Source organism: Pteropus vampyrus, unplaced genomic scaffold, assembly GCF_000151845.1.
Source record: "Pteropus vampyrus isolate Shadow unplaced genomic scaffold, Pvam_2.0 Scaffold635, whole genome shotgun sequence".
In the NCBI taxonomy this organism is placed as follows: Eukaryota; Metazoa; Chordata; class Mammalia; order Chiroptera; family Pteropodidae; genus Pteropus; species Pteropus vampyrus.
This window is the reverse complement of record NW_011889416.1, coordinates 627,361-644,943: the sequence shown is the minus strand read 5'-3', so window position 1 is coordinate 644,943 and position 17,583 is coordinate 627,361. Positions and strand designations below refer to the sequence as shown.

General features: G+C 34.6%; 1 protein-coding gene and 1 pseudogene across 8 annotated transcripts in view; one reads left to right on the top strand and one right to left on the bottom strand.

Annotated features, from left to right (window-relative positions):
• Nucleotides 1–17,583, bottom strand: part of ATRX (ATRX, chromatin remodeler) — a 262,193-nt gene that overhangs the window by 204,992 nt on the left and 39,618 nt on the right. The window lies entirely within an intron of this gene.
• Nucleotides 14,823–14,940, top strand: LOC111733776 (annotated as a pseudogene).

Sequence of the window (17,583 nt, the reverse complement as noted above, 5' to 3'; positions counted from 1 at the left end):
CTTACAAACCCTATTTTCCATTTTCACTCATTCACCTACCTGCACAGCAGTAAACCATGCAATGTCTCTAAAATTTGGGTATATGATCACAAGTAAACTGACCAAAACGTTGTTTATAGAAAATCAATGGTAATTTAAAAATTTTCTTTATTTCATACCTGTTTAATAGCATATTATAACCCAAATTGGAAAAGAGTAAATTATTTCTGTTCACAGATGACATCTTAAATATAGAAAACCTTAAAGATGTCACCAAAAAATTCTTAGACAGTTAATAATTCAGTAAAATTGGTGGATACAAAATCAACATGTAAAAATCAGTTGTATTTCTATACGATAAATTAACAATCCAAAATATTAACAATCCAAAATGGAAATTAAGAAGACAATTCCATTTACAATAATATCAAAAAGAGTTAAATACTTAGGGATAAATTTAAACAAGGAGGTAAAAGACACACTGAAAATAGCAAAGAAGCAATGTTTTTATTGCTGAAAGAAATTGAAGACACAAAAAAATGGAAATATATCCTGTGTTCTTGGACTGGAAGAGTTAATATTGTTAAGATGACAATATTACCCAAATTGATCTGCATATTCAATTCAATTCCTGTCAAAATCTCAACAGCATTTTTTGCAGAAATAGAAAAATCCATCCTAAAGTTGATGAGGAATCTCAAGAAATCCTGAATAGCCAAAACAACTGTGGGAAAAAAAAAAAGCTAGAGAACTCATACTTCCTGATTTCAAAACTAACTGCAGAGCTAAAATAATCAAAACCGTGTGGTACTAGAATAAGGACAAACATATAGACCAGTGGAGTAAAGAATCCAGAAATAAACCCCTGCATATATATGGTCAACTGATTTTCAACAACGGTGTCAAGATCATTCAATGGGAGAAGGACAGTCTTTTCCAACAAATACTGCTGAAAAACCTGGATATAAAACATGCAAAAGGATGTAGTTGGGCCCCTGCCTACACAATGCACAAAAATTAACTCAAAATGCAACAAAGACCTAAACACAGAGGTCAAAACTATTAAACTCTTAGATGAAAATGACAAAATCTTCATGACATTAGAATTGGCAATGATTTGTTGACTATGACACAAAAAGCACAGGCAACAAAAGAAAAATAGATTAATCGGATTTTGTCCAAATGAAAAACTTTTGTGCATCAAAGGACACTATCAAGAGAGTGAAAAGACAACCCACGAAATGGGAGGAATAATTCCAAATTATGTACCTGAAGTGCTACTGATATGCAGAATATATAAAGAAATTCTACAAATTTCAACAACAAAAAAATCACAACCAAATTCAAAAATGGGCAAAGGACTTGAAAGGACATTTTTCCAACGAAGATATACAAATGTCCAATAAGCACACACAAAAAAAATGTTCTGCGTCGCTAGTCATTAAGGAAATATGAATCAAAACCACAATGAAATATCACATCACATCCATTAGGTTATTATCAGAAATAACAAGTGTTGGGGGTGGGGGAAATAACAAGTGTTGATAAGAATGTGGGGAAACGGGAACACTGGGTATGCTGTGGGTAGGAATATCAAATGGCCCACCCACTGTGGAAAAACAGTATGAGAGTACCTCAAAAAATTAAACACAGAATTACCATATTAACCAGCACCTCCACTTCTAAGTATATATCCAAAAGAAATGAAAGCTGGGACTCAAAGAGATACTTTGTTTGCACACCAATATTTATACCAGCATTATGCACAACAGCCAAAAAGTGGAAAAAAACAAAATGTCCATCAACAAAAGGTGAGTGAATAAAACATAGTTTAAAAGGAAAAAGATGGCGTAGATGACAGAGGCTCTGTTTATCCTTCCAGCAACCAAATTAAAGTTGTGACGGAAACGAGGAGCAGCAAGGAAAAATCGCCTGGGATCTAGATGAACAAGCCATACAACTAGGGAGAAATACAAGAAATCACCCTGCAACGACCGAAGGGAGGACAGGGCAAGGACGTGAGGCTGCCCGGGCTCGAGCGGCTAAGTGAGACCAAGGCTGTGGCTGTGGCAGCAGCAGCAGACGCCTCTTAAAGGGGCCGTGTCCACAGGCAGATCTTCGTAATAACAGATCTGCTCTCTCTGAGCACCAATGCCAATTCGGCTGCACACAAGGGGCACCAGGGACTTACAGGGAAACATTGTCGGAGTGAGAGCCGAGGCAAGACTCGTTCTGTACAGAAGTGCCGGCAGTATCCATTGTTACCTCTTGAGCAAGCCCCCCTACCAGTGTGCCAGACACAATGCTGCCTTAGCTGTGATGTCATAAAACTGGATAACAGAGGTCTCTCTGCCCAGAGGATTCCCTGAAACCCCGCCTACCCCAACTCACGGCTCCACCCAAGCCACACCCAGGTATATCCTCAGCGAGTCAAGTGCTCCTTGCTGAGCAGTGCCTACTCACACTGGAGGCAGCTGGCCATGGTATCTGGTGTAGCCTTTTGAGGCACCTATAAGCACAGCATCTGTGGATTGCTTGCTGAATCTTAACAGGTGGCCCCAGAGGGGTAGAAGCTTGGGCTAAGTTTGGCCTGCAGCTGAACCCCTCCCAAGACTGTGCCACTGGACACCTACTTCACAAATCCACACTAATAATAAGACCGGGAGACTCAGGAGTTTTGTGTAGTACATAGAAACAGACACACAAAGGCAGCCAAAATATGAAGACAAAGAAGCAGAAACCATATGAGAGAACAGAACAGAGATCCAGATATAATGGAGTCAAGTAATCTCACAGATGCAGAGTTCAAAACACTAGCTATAAAGATGTTCAATGAACTTTTGGGAAGTGTAGATGAATTCAGTGAGATCTTTAACAAAGAGATAAAAAACATAAAAATGGAAATGGAAATTACAAAAAGAACTCAGTCTGAAATGAAGAACACATTATCTGAGATGAGAAGAATATTAAATGGAATAAACAAAGTGAATAAAGAAAAGGATCAAATGCCCTATCTAGAGGATGGGAAAGCCAAGGACACTCAATCAAAATGGCAAGAGATAAGATGCCAAGACTATAAAAATAATTTAAGGAGCATATGGGATACTATTAAGGGTCCAAATATCTGTCTGATAGGCATAACTAAAGAAAACCAAGATGCTGAACAGCTATTAGAAGAAATAATGATGGAAAACTTCCCTAACCTGAAGGAAATGGACATAAAACCCCAGGAAGCTCAAAGAATTACAAAAATCAGGGATCCAAAGAGGCCCATACAAAAACATATCATAATTAAAATGCCAAAGGTTAAATACAACAAAAGATTATTAAAAGCAGCAAGAGAAAAACAGTTACTTATAAGGGAATACCCACAAGACTGGCAGCTGATTTCTCAAAAGAAACTATGCAGGACAGAAGGGCTTGGGAAAAAAAATATTCAAAAGGATGAAGACCCAGGATCTAAAACCAAGAATAATTTATAAAGCAAAGCTATCATTTTGAGTGGGAGGACTGATAAAGAGCTTCCCAGACAAAAATAAGCTAAAGGAATTTATCAACACCAAGCCAGAATTACAGGAAATGTTGGAGGGACTTCTTTAAGAAGAAAAAACATGTATCAAAAACAAGAATAAAGAATGGTAATAACTACATTCCTATCAATTAGTACCTTAAATGGAAAAGAATTAAGTGCTCCAACCAAAAGATAGAGTAGCTGAAACGATAAGAAAACAAGACCCCTACATATGAAAAGGAAGGGAATGGAAAAAGACTGCTTCGATAAACCTAGAAGGTATTTAAGTCAGACAGACAAACACTATATGATTTCACTTACTTGTGCAATCTAAGGAATAAAAAGAACAAACTAATCAAAAAACACACTTGCAAATATAGTAGACAATTTGGTGACAGACAGAGGGGAGGGGTTTGAGGGGCTAGGAGAATGGGGTGAAGGGTTAAAGGAGTACAAATTAAAAGCTGATGGCTGGTCACGGGGATGGGGAGCACGGCATAGAGAATGCAATCAGTATTAATATATTGGCTAGGTGGAGGGTCAAGGGAGGGTGGGAACAATTGGGGGGATCATTTTATGAACTATATAGATGTCTAACCAATGTACTGTATACTTGAAACTAATTAAAATAAATTTTTAAAAAACATAGTTTATACATGAAATAAAAGGAATGACAGTCCCTAAAAAGGAATGAAATTCTGAGACCTGTTACAACATAGATGAACTTTGAAAACATCATTCCAAGTGAAATAAGCCAGACACAACAAAAGGACAAGTGTTGTATATTTCCACTTAGATGAGACTTCTAGAGTGGTCAAATTCACAAAGTAGAAGAGAGGGGCTGGAGCTGGGAGGAAATGCAGAATTACTGCTTAATGGGTAAAGAGGTCTTTTTTTTTTTTAAAGCATTTATCACTTTATTTACAGATGTTTTTCTCACAAACTATCACTACAGACAATTTCCCTAGAACATATTTAGACATGCCTGCCATTTTCATCGAAAAATCTATTGCTTCAAAATTGAACAAAAAAAGAATTTCTGCTTCTGACAGAATGAATTTATGTTTTATTCCTCCCCACAATTGGGGTTACACAAAATAGATGTCTTCATGGTTTTTATTACCATCGCCTTTACAAATTCTTTTTTTTTAATCACTAATAGGAACTTGTTTAATGGGGAAAATTCACAGTCATAAATAAAAGGAGCATGATGACACAAGTCATCAAGCACTGTAAGAGTTTGTTTTGAATATGATGAAAAGTTTTAAAAATGGATAGTGATGATAGTTGCATAAGACTGCCAATGTACTTAATACCATGGAATTGTACAACTAAAAAAATGGTTAAAATGTCAAATTTTTTAAATGGCATCTGTTATCAGGCAAATATTGAAAGAAAGCTGGTGTTGCACAGGGCCACTAAACATATGAGCAAAGCCATGTACGAATTGCAACAGTATTTATACCAGAGAAAATTTGGAAATAACTTAATTATCCATAAAAATAAATGTTAGACTATATAGACACATGATGGAATACAATATAGCTGCTAAATGAATGAAATAGAGCCACATGCATCAATACAGATAAAAAAAAAATTGTTCAACAGGGACTTTAGCTTTATCTACAATAGTCTAATAATTTAAAAATCTGAAGGAAATACAATTAATTTTTAATTAGCATAATATTTTAATAATATAGCAACTTGGGCTACAGGAGATGCCCAAGGAGACCTGACATCCCAAGTAGAGCTGGTTTGCACATGTGGTTCCAGGAAAATGGGGAGCAAGCATGTGAAGGGGTTAGGCAAAGCACACCTTTCAGAACCAAAGCCCTACTTCCCACACCAAACCATGTTCCCAGTGCCCACCATCATTACCATTCAAGATCTGGTAAGAAAATGGCTTTGATGAATACATGAAGGAAGAGTAAAGACTTTGATGAATATATGAAGGAAATAGCGGGAGTTGCACTGTAAAAAAAAGGGGGGGGCACAATGGCTAAGCCAGATTGTGCCATCACTTCTGACAGCAAATGTCTCACCATAAAAACTGAGAATATTTTGAAAAACTGGGAAAGAAGCCTGAAGGAACTACACCTGACTGCAGAAAAATTAGAGTGTCTTCAACTTTACAATTGGTACACTGTTCAACATCAGGAATGGGATGAGGAGAGCACAATAAGAAAAGCAGAAGGTAAGAAATCAATAATGGAATGTGTTATGAACAATATCACATGCACTAGGATCTATGAAAAGGTATAATAAAAAATCTAACATCACTTTAGAGAAGTAGTAGCTGTTAAAATAAACAAGCTAATTTCAATAAGCAAATCTCCATAATGATTTTGTTTTTCATTACTGTGTGTTCAATTATGTCTATCACAAACATTTTACATGCAACTGTTTTCAAGTGTTGGCTTAATCAGTATCATCCCTTTGGTTAATAGAGGTAAATGTATTGTGCTAACAAAAAACAAATAAAGCAAAGTAAAACACATTGCTCTGATCCCCTTATGAAAACTTTTGAAAATGTTATGACCATTTTCACAAAAAAATACATGAAGATATGAATATGAAATAACTTATTACATGCTATAAAAAGTGTTAAAATGTGATATCTTTTTTACCTATCAAATATTTAAGAGAAAAAAAATGACTACTCATTGAAGAACAAGGTGCTATGAAATTCACTCTCATATACCACCACTGGTAATACAAGGATTTAGAAAACACCTTGGCAATAAGCTTTATAATCTTATCTCAAATAATTCTGCCTTTTTTATTTATACGAAGAAAATAATTCTAAATAACTTTAATCACAAAAGATATTGATCTTCGAGTTATATACAACAGCAAAAACTATAAATTAAAATGTACAATAATGGCTAAGTAAATAGGTATGCATAAAAGTCACACGAGAGAAGTCAAAATGGCGTAGATAGAGGCTTTGTTCATCTGCTCTTACGACCACAGAAAAACAGAGCAAACAGCAAGCAGAGTCGCCTGGGGTCTAGATGAACAAGCCCTACAACTAGGGAGAGAAATAAGAAACCGCCCTGCAATGGGAGGAGGTAGGATGGAGCGAGGACAGGAGGTTGCCTGGTCCCAAGCGACTGAGTGGGACAGAGGTTACGGCAGTGGCAGCTGGCAGCTGCAGACACCTCTTAAAGGGGTCAAGTCCACGAATGGACTTTAACAGGGACACTCACCACTCTGAGCATCAGTGCCCTGTGGGCTGCTCAAGGAGACACCAAGAACTTAGAGGGGGGAAGCTGAGTTGTCTAAGCAAGGGCCAGAGGCAAGACATTCTCCTGGGCAGAAGTGCTGCTGGTATCCATTGTTCCTCTTTGAGCCCTACCTCCTCCTAGTGCACAGAAACAGCTGCTGCCCTCACAGCAGAGACCTCATTAAAATGGATAACAGAGGTAGCTCCACCCAGAGGATTCCCTGAAACTCCCCTTCCCTCAACTCATGGCCCCACCCAAACCACATCCAGGTGTGTCCTTGATAAGTCCTGTGTAACTTGATGAGCAAGCTCTAAAACTGGTGGCAGCTGGCGTTAGTTTATAGCGTGGCTTCCTGAGGCAACTATAAGCACAGAATCTGTGGATTGCTTGCTGAATCTTAACAGGTGGCCCCGGAGGGACACAGGCTGGGGCTGAAACTGGCTTGCAGCTGAACTCCTCTTAGGACTGTGCCCCTGGACACCTACTACACAAAGCCAGGCTAATAAGACTGGGAAACTTCGGAGCTTTGATTAGTACATAAAAACAGACACAAAAAGGCAGCTAAGATGGGAAGACAAAGAAGCAGAAACCATATGAGAGAACAGAACAGAGATACCGGAAAAACGGAGTCAAACAATCAAAACACTGGTTATAAAGATGCTCAATGAACTTAGGAGAAGAATAGATTAACTCAGTGAGAACTTTAACAAAGAAATGAAAAACATAAAAATGGAAATTATAAAAGGGAAGCAGTCAGAAATGAAGAATACATTATGTGAGATGAAAAGTATACTAGAGGGAATTAACAGAGTGGATGAAGAAGAGCAAACCACCAATATAGAGGATGGGGAAACCAAGGTCACCCAATCAGAACGGCAAGAAAAAAGAAGCCAAGAATATAATAATAATGTAAGGAGTCTTTGGAACGAAATTAAGTGTAAAAAAAAATCTATTTAATAGGGGTACCTGAAGGAAGAGAGGGAGAACAACTAGTGGAAAAGCTATCTGAAGAAATGATGGAAAACTTCCCTAACCTGGTGAAGGAAAAAGACATACAACCCCAAGAAGCACAGAGAGTCCCCAAAACCAGTCCCCAAAACCAGGAACCCGCACCAAGACACATCATAATTAAAATGCCAAAGGTTAATTACAAAAAGAGAATCTTAAAAGCAGCAAGAGAAAAACAGTTAGTTACCTACAATGGAGTACCCATAAGACTGGCAGCTGATTTCTCAAAAGAAACTTTGAAGGACAGAAGGAGTTGACACAAAATATTCAACATGATGAAAACCCAGGATCTACAATCAAGAATACTTTACCTCACAAAGTTATCATTTAGAATAGGACAGGTAAAAAGCTTCCCAGACAAAAATAAGCTAAAAGAATTTATCATCACCAAGCCACTATTACTGTAAATGTTGGAGGGACTATTTTAAGAATTTAAGAAAAAAAATGTATCGAAATAATAAATAAAGGATGGTAATTACTACAGGTCAATGGCTACCTCAAATGGAAAAGAATTAAGTGCTCCAACCAAAAGAGTGGTTGAATGGATAAGAAAACAAGACCCCTACATATGCTGCCTACAAGGGACTCACTTCAGATTAAAAGACACACACAGACTAAAAGGAAGGGGATGGGAAAAGGTATTGCCTTGATGGACACCTAGAGGGTATTGTGCTGAATGAAATAGGTTGGATAGAGAAAGACAAATATCGCATGATTTCATGTACAAGTGGACTCTAAAGAACAAAATAAACAAAAACAACAACAAAAGAGGAAATAAACTCATAGATACAGAGAATATTTTGAGGGATATTAGACAGGAGGGGGGTTAGGGAGTAAGGTGAAAAAGGGCGAAGAGATTAAGAAATACAAATGGATAGTTAAAAAACTCATGGAGATATAAAGTGTAGCATAAGGAAAACAGTCGATAATGTTGTAATAAATATGTAAGGAGGAAGAGGGGTACTAGATTTAGTGGGCTGATCACTTGAGCTCTAATCACTATGCTGTACAACCGAAACTAATATATTATTGTATGCCAACTATAATTGAAAAACTCATTGAATTGTATAATGTTAAAAAAAAAAAGGGTAGAAGGTTTTTCAAATTTTTTTTTGAGGTAGCAAAAATGTTAAAAAATAGATTGTGGTCATGATTGCATATATATGAAAATGTACTGAAAACCATTGAATTGTATACTTTGAATTGTACACTTCAACAAGGCACAGTGTGTAGTATGTGGTTTATACCTTACTAAATGTTGTTCACATAAATTTTTTTAAAAACTCATATGATATCACATCAGGTATTAAAAAAATTTCAAAAAAGTTCAGTTACAATGTTCATGCTACAATGCTAACCAAAAGTAGGCTACAAATTGTACATGAAGTATGATCACAACTATTTTTTAAAATATATTAAAATATTTAAATACATTAAAATACGCTCAAAAATGTTAATAGCGAGTATTATCTAAATGATAAGATTACAGGTGATATTTTTTCTCATATTTTGTGATATAAAAAATTCATTGCTTTCATGTTGAAAAGGTTTTCTTTTTTAATTCATGCAATTTTCTTTTATATTTCATACATGAAGACTGGACACGTATGACTCAAACTAAGTTAAAAGTTGAAAACATCATTTTCCTGAGACTTTTCAAGGTAATCCACATCCACTGAAGAAATTACTCATATGTACATGTATTTCTAGTTTTTATTGTATGTTCATAATGCATTATAAAATATACAGTTCATTTGTTAGTATTCATAACTTTATTTACATATTAAACAGTAACTGACAATTGACTTTTCACTAATCCAACAGATTCTTTCCACACTTCCTTTATTTACTACAAGTAACTCTCTAAAGTGTTAAAAATCTCTTAAGCCTTTATTAAACTAAAATTATAAGAAATCCTTCAAACTCTGCCAGGTATTAACTATGTAAGCATACAAAATCTAATGTCTATAAAATTTTTATGTCTTAGTTTTACTCCCAAATGTGATACAGGCTAATACAGGTTTCTACTATGTATGCCATTGAATACTGACCACTGGAAAAGCAGCTGTTAGGGTAAATGGCAGAATTTTTCTTAGTAGATCCATATAACTTGGGTTTCCTTACATAATCTTACTGAATTTTAGCATGTGCATTTTATACATATTGGCCTGATTTAAATCTCATGAGTACACCTAAAACTAATAATATTTAATGTCAACTGTAATTGAAAAATAAAATAAAAATAAATCTCATGAGACCTTTATTACAGGAAACTGGGGCCTAGAAAGGCACTAACATGCTGAAAGCAATAAGGGAGTTAATAATTTATACTTGCAGCTACTAAGTGGAAAATCAGGAATTCTATCTCAACTAAAGTCTACCCTATACTGCATCCCTTAGGGGAACTCAAGGCACAGTGACTAATATAATTTAACGAATAGACAAGAAGTTACTCTAATAGATAATTCTCAAAACTCAGAATACTTAAAAGAACGAAGGATAGACAAATTAAGATGTCCAAAAAAGTACTTTCAGTTACTACAGCATAACTTTTCGATGCTTTTCATTTTTGTTCATTGCTATCTTTATTATTGTTTTATATACACTGAGTTTCTAATTTAATTTTTTAATAAAGCACTTTATGAACACATAAAATTACCTGAGTTCTCTAGTTTTGCTGCTCATACTTAAGCCATTGTGCTTACTGCTCTATTCTTATTTGAATGCAACAGCAAAAGAAAAATAAATCATTTTTAAATAAATTTGAAAACTTCCAACTGAAATTAGAACCTGATCCTCACAAAGACCAAGATCTGAAAGATATTACACAAGCATTTCAAACAAAGGAAAGCACCAAAAATAAAGCCACAGACGACTTTGGCATATCACATAGGTCCATTTCTTTAAAAAACAAAAACAAAAACAAACAAACAAAAAATCTAACCAATCAGCTATGACATGTAAGGATCTTAGAAGTCCTCACTCATGCTCACAACAACAAAAAAGATGAACAAACTGAAAATCAGTAACTTAGATCCATTAGAGAACTGAAGTGGGAAATATGCAGTAAATATTTAAGGAGCTTAGATTTATTGTTCCATTGGAGGCAAGTCTACCTAAATTCAATATACATGCTAGTCACTCTAACACAAAAAGTGAATAAGTACAAGTAGGACTGCCTTTATTTTCTAACAAAAGCATACTAAATTCTTTCAAAAAAGAAACCTTTAGAAAGTTTTTATCAAGATGAAGTACATTTTAGCTCAAAGAAAATGAACTCAGATTTGAGTTATAAGACAAGCTACCCTCAGATGAAGCACAAATTCAATTTTACTTTGGCCACTGTTAAAAAACCTATTTTCCTCTAAAATCTGATTCAGGGTAAATCTATATCCCTATATATTGTAATGCAAAGAGTACTTAAATCCAGTTTAAATAAGAGCATCGTTTCTCTTTTGGTAAAGAGGAAAGGGGAGAAAAACAAAATCTAGGTTTTCTGAGAGAAAACAGTCATGCATTCCTATATCTATAGCTAAACAGTTAATGCTTTAAATAAGCCCATCTGTAACAGGAATTGTAATGGCACACTAACCCCACACAGGCTTTGCTTCTTTGATATAGGTTTTTTCCTCTGATTCAAGCAGGCTTTACCTCTTATAATAGTGTTATAACACTTGCTTTTTCTGCCCTTACCCTTCCACCTTTGTATGCCTACTCTCTTGGTTTTCTGACTTATTTTCTTGGATATCATTGGGAATAAAACCTGCCCTAGGAGAAACTGTAAAGTTAAACTTAACTATATTAGTGTTAATATTAGTCTCATAGAATATTCAAAATAATCATAAGTATAACTAAACTATGTAGACAGGCCTTGACAACTAAAAAGCAAATGCACCTGAGAAGACCATGTCTCATTGCAAGTTTGAGCATTTCATGATACATTATTGTCACTGCAGGTAGATCAACAACACTTTAATAGAAATGGAAGTTAGAAAGTGACAGCAGGGATTGTAACTGTGATTGTTTGGTTTTCATTTTTATTCTTTTTTTCATATTTGTCTTTACAATGTCACTCTCATATTTTAAGTAAATCAAAATGCCTTGTTACCATTACCTAATGTCTAACTTGTAGATAAATAATCTGCTTGATTGAGAATTCTAAAAACAGACTTCAAAGGGAGCTAACCTGTTCCCAGACCATTTGGTGCCAGGCAAAATCTTCCCCAGGCCTCCACTTGACCAGCTCCAGGTTGCTTACCAGAGCAGGCTGCGAAGGAGAATTCATCACTTCATCATGCTAACTCGTACCCTAAAAGCGGAGCTTCCCCACCTCCTCCTTGTTAATTTCTTTTTTTACTTGCCTCCCCTCCAAGCCACCTGAGAAACAAGCCAAGGCCAGAAGACAAGATAGATGGCCTTAGCCACCCACTCCCCCCCAGCATACAGCCCTCTTCCTAGGGCTTTGGAATTTCTCCCTGATCCCTTGCCCAGCCCTCTCCCTATAAAAACCCGTGCCTGCACTGAAGCATGGAGATGGCCTTTGAGACAGCAGTCTGTTGTCTTCTCAGGATGCTGGCTCTTTAACAAACCTGCTTTCCTTCTAACAAACTCTTATCTTCTGAGTTACTGGATTATAAATTATTGGCTAATGGGTGGCAAGCAGCAGAATCTGAGTTCAGTAACACATCTGCAAGCCATTAGGGTAATCATTTAATTTGTGGACCACTACTCAATTTTGAGGGAGTCCTAAAAAGTAAATCTCTCCAAATAAAAATAAAAGTTATTTCCCTAATCAATAAAAACTGAGTCAGATAAAATCTGCAAAGTAAGCACTAGCTAGAGTGCTGACAAATGCTAATTAAGGTCTGAAATAGTATTATCTTTATTACACAGGTAATAAAACCATATGCCAGGGGCAAAATGTATATTAACATATCAGAGAGATCATCTTTAAGAATACCTTGTTTAGCTTACTTTGAGAATGTAGTGAACTCAATGCTCCAGGTGACAGATACCTGAGGGGGAGGTATGAAAAATTAGGATCAACTTATATGGTAACTTCTATAGTTTTTGATAGGTACATCAGAGCTATTCATAGCTATTTTCATGAAATTCATACCTAATCAATAGTCTCCAGCTATTAAATGCATCCACTTTGAAAAACAGAAAAAGAGGAAATTTTGTTAAGGGCTTACACTATGCTCGACATCTCATAAAGATTTTTATTTAGGTATTATTGTCTCCACTGCACGGATGAAAAGACAACATGGATGCTGGATAACTTTCCAAAGATTACAAAGCAAGAGAAATGGATTTGAACCCAAATTTATCACTACATCATGTAATTCCAAATAAAAGCAAGTTGAGACTAGAGTTAAAACTGTCTGAATTTTATTCCAAATGAATGGAGATGAGTCCTATTCCTTTCCCCAAGAGTAGAAAGTACCAAATTGTAAACGGACCTTTTAGTGAAGTTAAATGACCATCCCTAAGTAATTTATGACACATTCTTTGAAAAATTCCTCTAATACTTGAAAAACAATGGATAAACAATAATATAATTTATTCCATTTTCATCTTAAAGAGCCTGATAATCAATAAAAGCATTAACTTGGCATTTAAAATGAGAACAATTACAGCTCATTTACTCACTTCTCTTTTCTAATATATTCCAAGTGGGGAAGTTTTAGCTTATTGTTGCTAAGAACTCCCATCCACATCCTCCTTCCTGGATAAGTCCATATAGAAAGTGGAATATAAAGAAAAGTGTGAAGTACAAAATAGAATGTTACCCTAAATCCCACCATCCAGAGATAATCATGGAAAAATGTTAACACACATTTGGTTTTAACAAAATTGAACTTTACTGTTTTGTAACCTTTTCCCTGCATTAGTTAATATACTATGAATACTTTCTTGTATCATCAAATATTCTTCTAAAACATAAGTTTTAATAGCAGCACAGTATTCATTGTATAAAGATGCTACAAGATTTTTCTCAAGCAGCAGCACTGAAAAACAGGTATGCTTTGTTGCAAGAATTGCAGCTGCTGACTAATAGGATGGATATACATAGCACGGCTGCTAAATTTTAAAATCAGTTTTTATTCAGACCATAAGTACTGCAAAAAAGGGCTATGTGTATTATTACAAAAGATTAACTAAGAAAAATAAGATGACGCTTATTTTCTATTCACTTAAAGAAGTAACAATGCTTGTTGTGGTGTTAAGTGTTAAATTATAGTCGTCTACAAAAACGCATTGGCCAGGATCAAGAACTGTAGAACAATACTCAAACCGCCAGTAGAAGTGTAAATTAGTAAAACCAATGTGTACAGCAATTTGGCAATTATCTTATAGTAAAAAATAAAACTGACCTCATAAAAGAACTGTAGCATGTGTCGAAGAGACATGTCTAAGAATGTTTATGGTAGGACTTTTAATAGCACTAAATTAGAAAAAAATTCTCAATAGCCACCAATGGTAGATAAATTATAGTATATCCCTAAAATGTAATACTAAACAGGAAGGAAAAGTGTGCAATCTAGATGTGTTGTCCAATAGAAATATAATGTAAGCCACAAACATGAACCAGGAATATAATTTAAAATTTTCTAGAACCATGTTTTTTTAAAAAAAGCAGGTGAAATTAATTTTAATCTTATTTAATCCAATATACCCAATTATCATTTCAATATGTAATCAAAATAAAGGAATTAGTAATAAAATATTTCACATAATTTTTTTGTATTAAGTCTTCAATATCCTCTGTGCAAATATACATTCAGCACATCTCAATTCACACTAGCTACATTTCAAGTGCTCAAGAGCCAGATAGTAGCTATGTATTCAACAGTTCAGATCTAAAACTTACTCAAAATCCCCAAAACAACACTGAACAACAAAAGCAAGTTTGAAATAATGTGTACTTTATGGTGTCATTTAAATGAACCTATAAAACTGAAAAATATTCTAAATGTTTATGTTCAAAGATACATTTCATAAGGGGTTAATATCCAAAATTTATGAAGAACTCATAAAACTCAACACCAGAAAACAAAAATCCAAACAATTCAATTAAAAAATGGGCAGAGGTGGTCTACGGCCATGCCACCCTGAACGTGCCCGATCTCATCTGATCTCAGAAGCTAATAGGGTCGGGCCTGGTTAGTACTTGGATGGGAGACCACCTAAGAATACCAGGTGCTGTAAGCATTAAAAAATAATAATAAAAATAAATAAATAAATAAATAAATAATAAAATAAAATAAAAAATGGGCAGAGGACCTGAACAGGCATTTCTCTAAAGAGGACATACAGATGGCCAACAGATATACAAAGATTCTCAATGTCACTAATCATCAGAGAAGTACAAAGTAAAACCACAATGAGATATCACCTCACACCTGTCAGAATAGCTAATCATCAAATCAACAAACAAGTGCTGACACAGATGTGGAGGAAAGTGAACCCTCATACACTGTTGGTGAAATTTTAAATTGGTATAGCAACTATGGAAAACAGTTTGGAGGTTCCCCAAAAAAATTAAAAATAGAACTACCTTATGACTCAGCAATTCCACTTCTGAGTATTTAGCTGAAGAAATCCAAAACACCAATTTTAAAAGATAAATACACCCCTATGTTCATTGCAGCATTATTTGCAATAGTCAAAACATGGAAGCAACCTAAGTACCCATCAATAGACAACTGAATAAAGAAGTGGTACATATATACAATGAAATATTACCTGGCCATTAAAAAAGTGAAATGTTACCATTTGTGACAACATGGACAGACCTAGAGAATATTATGGTAAGTGAAATAAGTCAGACTGAGAAAGACAAATACCACATGATCTCACTTATATGTGGGATATAGAGAACAAAATAAACGAAACAGAAACAGACTCATAGATACAGAGAACAAACTGATGGTTGCCAGATAGCAGAGGGTAGGGGGACTGGGTGAAAAGGGAAGTGATTAAGAAGTACAAATTGGTAATTACAAAATAGTCAAGGGGATGTAAAGTACAGCAAAGGGAATATAGTCAATAATATGGTAATAACTGTGTACAGTACCAGATGGGTGTTAAACTAATCAGGAGGATCACTTTGTAAATTATATAAATGTTTAACCTATGCTGTACCCCTGAAACTAATATAAAATATTGAATGTCAACTGTAACCAAAAAATAGAAGTTATTTTTCTACATATCCATACGTATATGTAGAAAATATTTTAAAATCCATGAGATCTCATCTCTATCTGTAATCTTCTTTCTTTAAAAGATATTTGAAGCAAATATGACATAAGATTTCATAAAGCTAGGTAGTAGATGCAGAGCTGTTTATATTGTATTCTTGTCTGTAATCTTTCCCAATTAAATAATAAATTAATTCAGAGTATAAATGTTCTAGAACTCTCATAACATTTCTGTTTACATTAAGTCTGAAATATGCTAATGAAATATTTAGAATTTAAACTTCATATTTTCCTTTGTTCTGTATAGAGCAAAAGCAACCTTCTGTCCTTAATAAGTATGATAATAAAAGGTAAATAAAACTTCAAAAAAATAAAGATAATAGATAAATTTACCTCACTTATTTACTCAATACGTGACTATTATGAGCATTCGAGAAGCTCGTAATGTAATAAACAGCTTTTCTCTCACAAGTTATGTAGTCATGTGGAGATCAAAGTATATTAAGGCATTTTACAGAATACCAAGATCAAAGAATAAGAGCTAAACACTAAAACAATAACTTTTGGCCCTCAGAATAATTGTTAAATAGAAAATTTTGAAACAGATTCCAAAAATAGCATATTAGTTTAGTGTACCACCCTGGGACACACAATGACTTTCTAGACCACATATTTTTTTAAAGACCAGTGAAAAAACACATGCAAAACCATCATAATTCATTCTAACTAGTTTTGGCTGAATATGAATTACTGTTACTTTAGCTAAATATTTGAATAAATATTTGCGATGTATGAAAGCAAAGTTCAAAATAAGCAGCAATGGAACCATAGAGACTATATGAGTTGTCACAACTCCAAACTTAAGATATAAACAGTCGTTCACAACAATAAAGTTTACACAAAACAATTTGATACAACCTAGTTGAAAAGGTAACTTTAAAAATTGAATTTCAATTACACTGATTTCTGCAATTTACCTTGAAGTTAAGAAAATAGGATGGATTGCTGTATCAAAAGAGAGTTGGAGAGATGGACAAGTATGTGATAAAACAAGCATAGTAAAATGTTAAAGGTAGAATCTAGGTGGTGAGTATATATAAAATTCAACTTTACTGTAAATTTGAAATTTTTCATAATAAAATGTTTAAAATTTATACTTCCAATAATGTGAGAGTACAATAACTTATAAACTATAAAATGATGGACTCCAAACACCTAAATACTATTACTTAAAAGGAATCAAAAAAGCAACCTGTTTTTTCTACTGGCACCAAAGGTGGGGGAAAAACTTGTCTTTTTGCAAATAGTTCATTTTAGGCAAATACCCCATAGTATAGTTTGTTTTTTAAAAAATTTCAGTGCAATGATATTATGTCTGCAATTTGTTTCAAAATAATCCAGTAAGGGGATACTTGAGTGGGCATATATGATATTCTACTATGAGATAATTGTTGAAGCTTAGTGATGGGTACTTGAAGGGTTCTATTTTCTTACTTCTGAATATGTTTTTAAGTTTCCAGAATTAAAAAGTTATATAGAGTATTATTTGAATACCTACTTCAGTGTCCTATATCCCAGAATAGTGGCCTTTAGACAGTAGAGACTCAAATTTGTTGTAGATAAGCACTTATATTAGGAAATCTAGAGTTTAAAC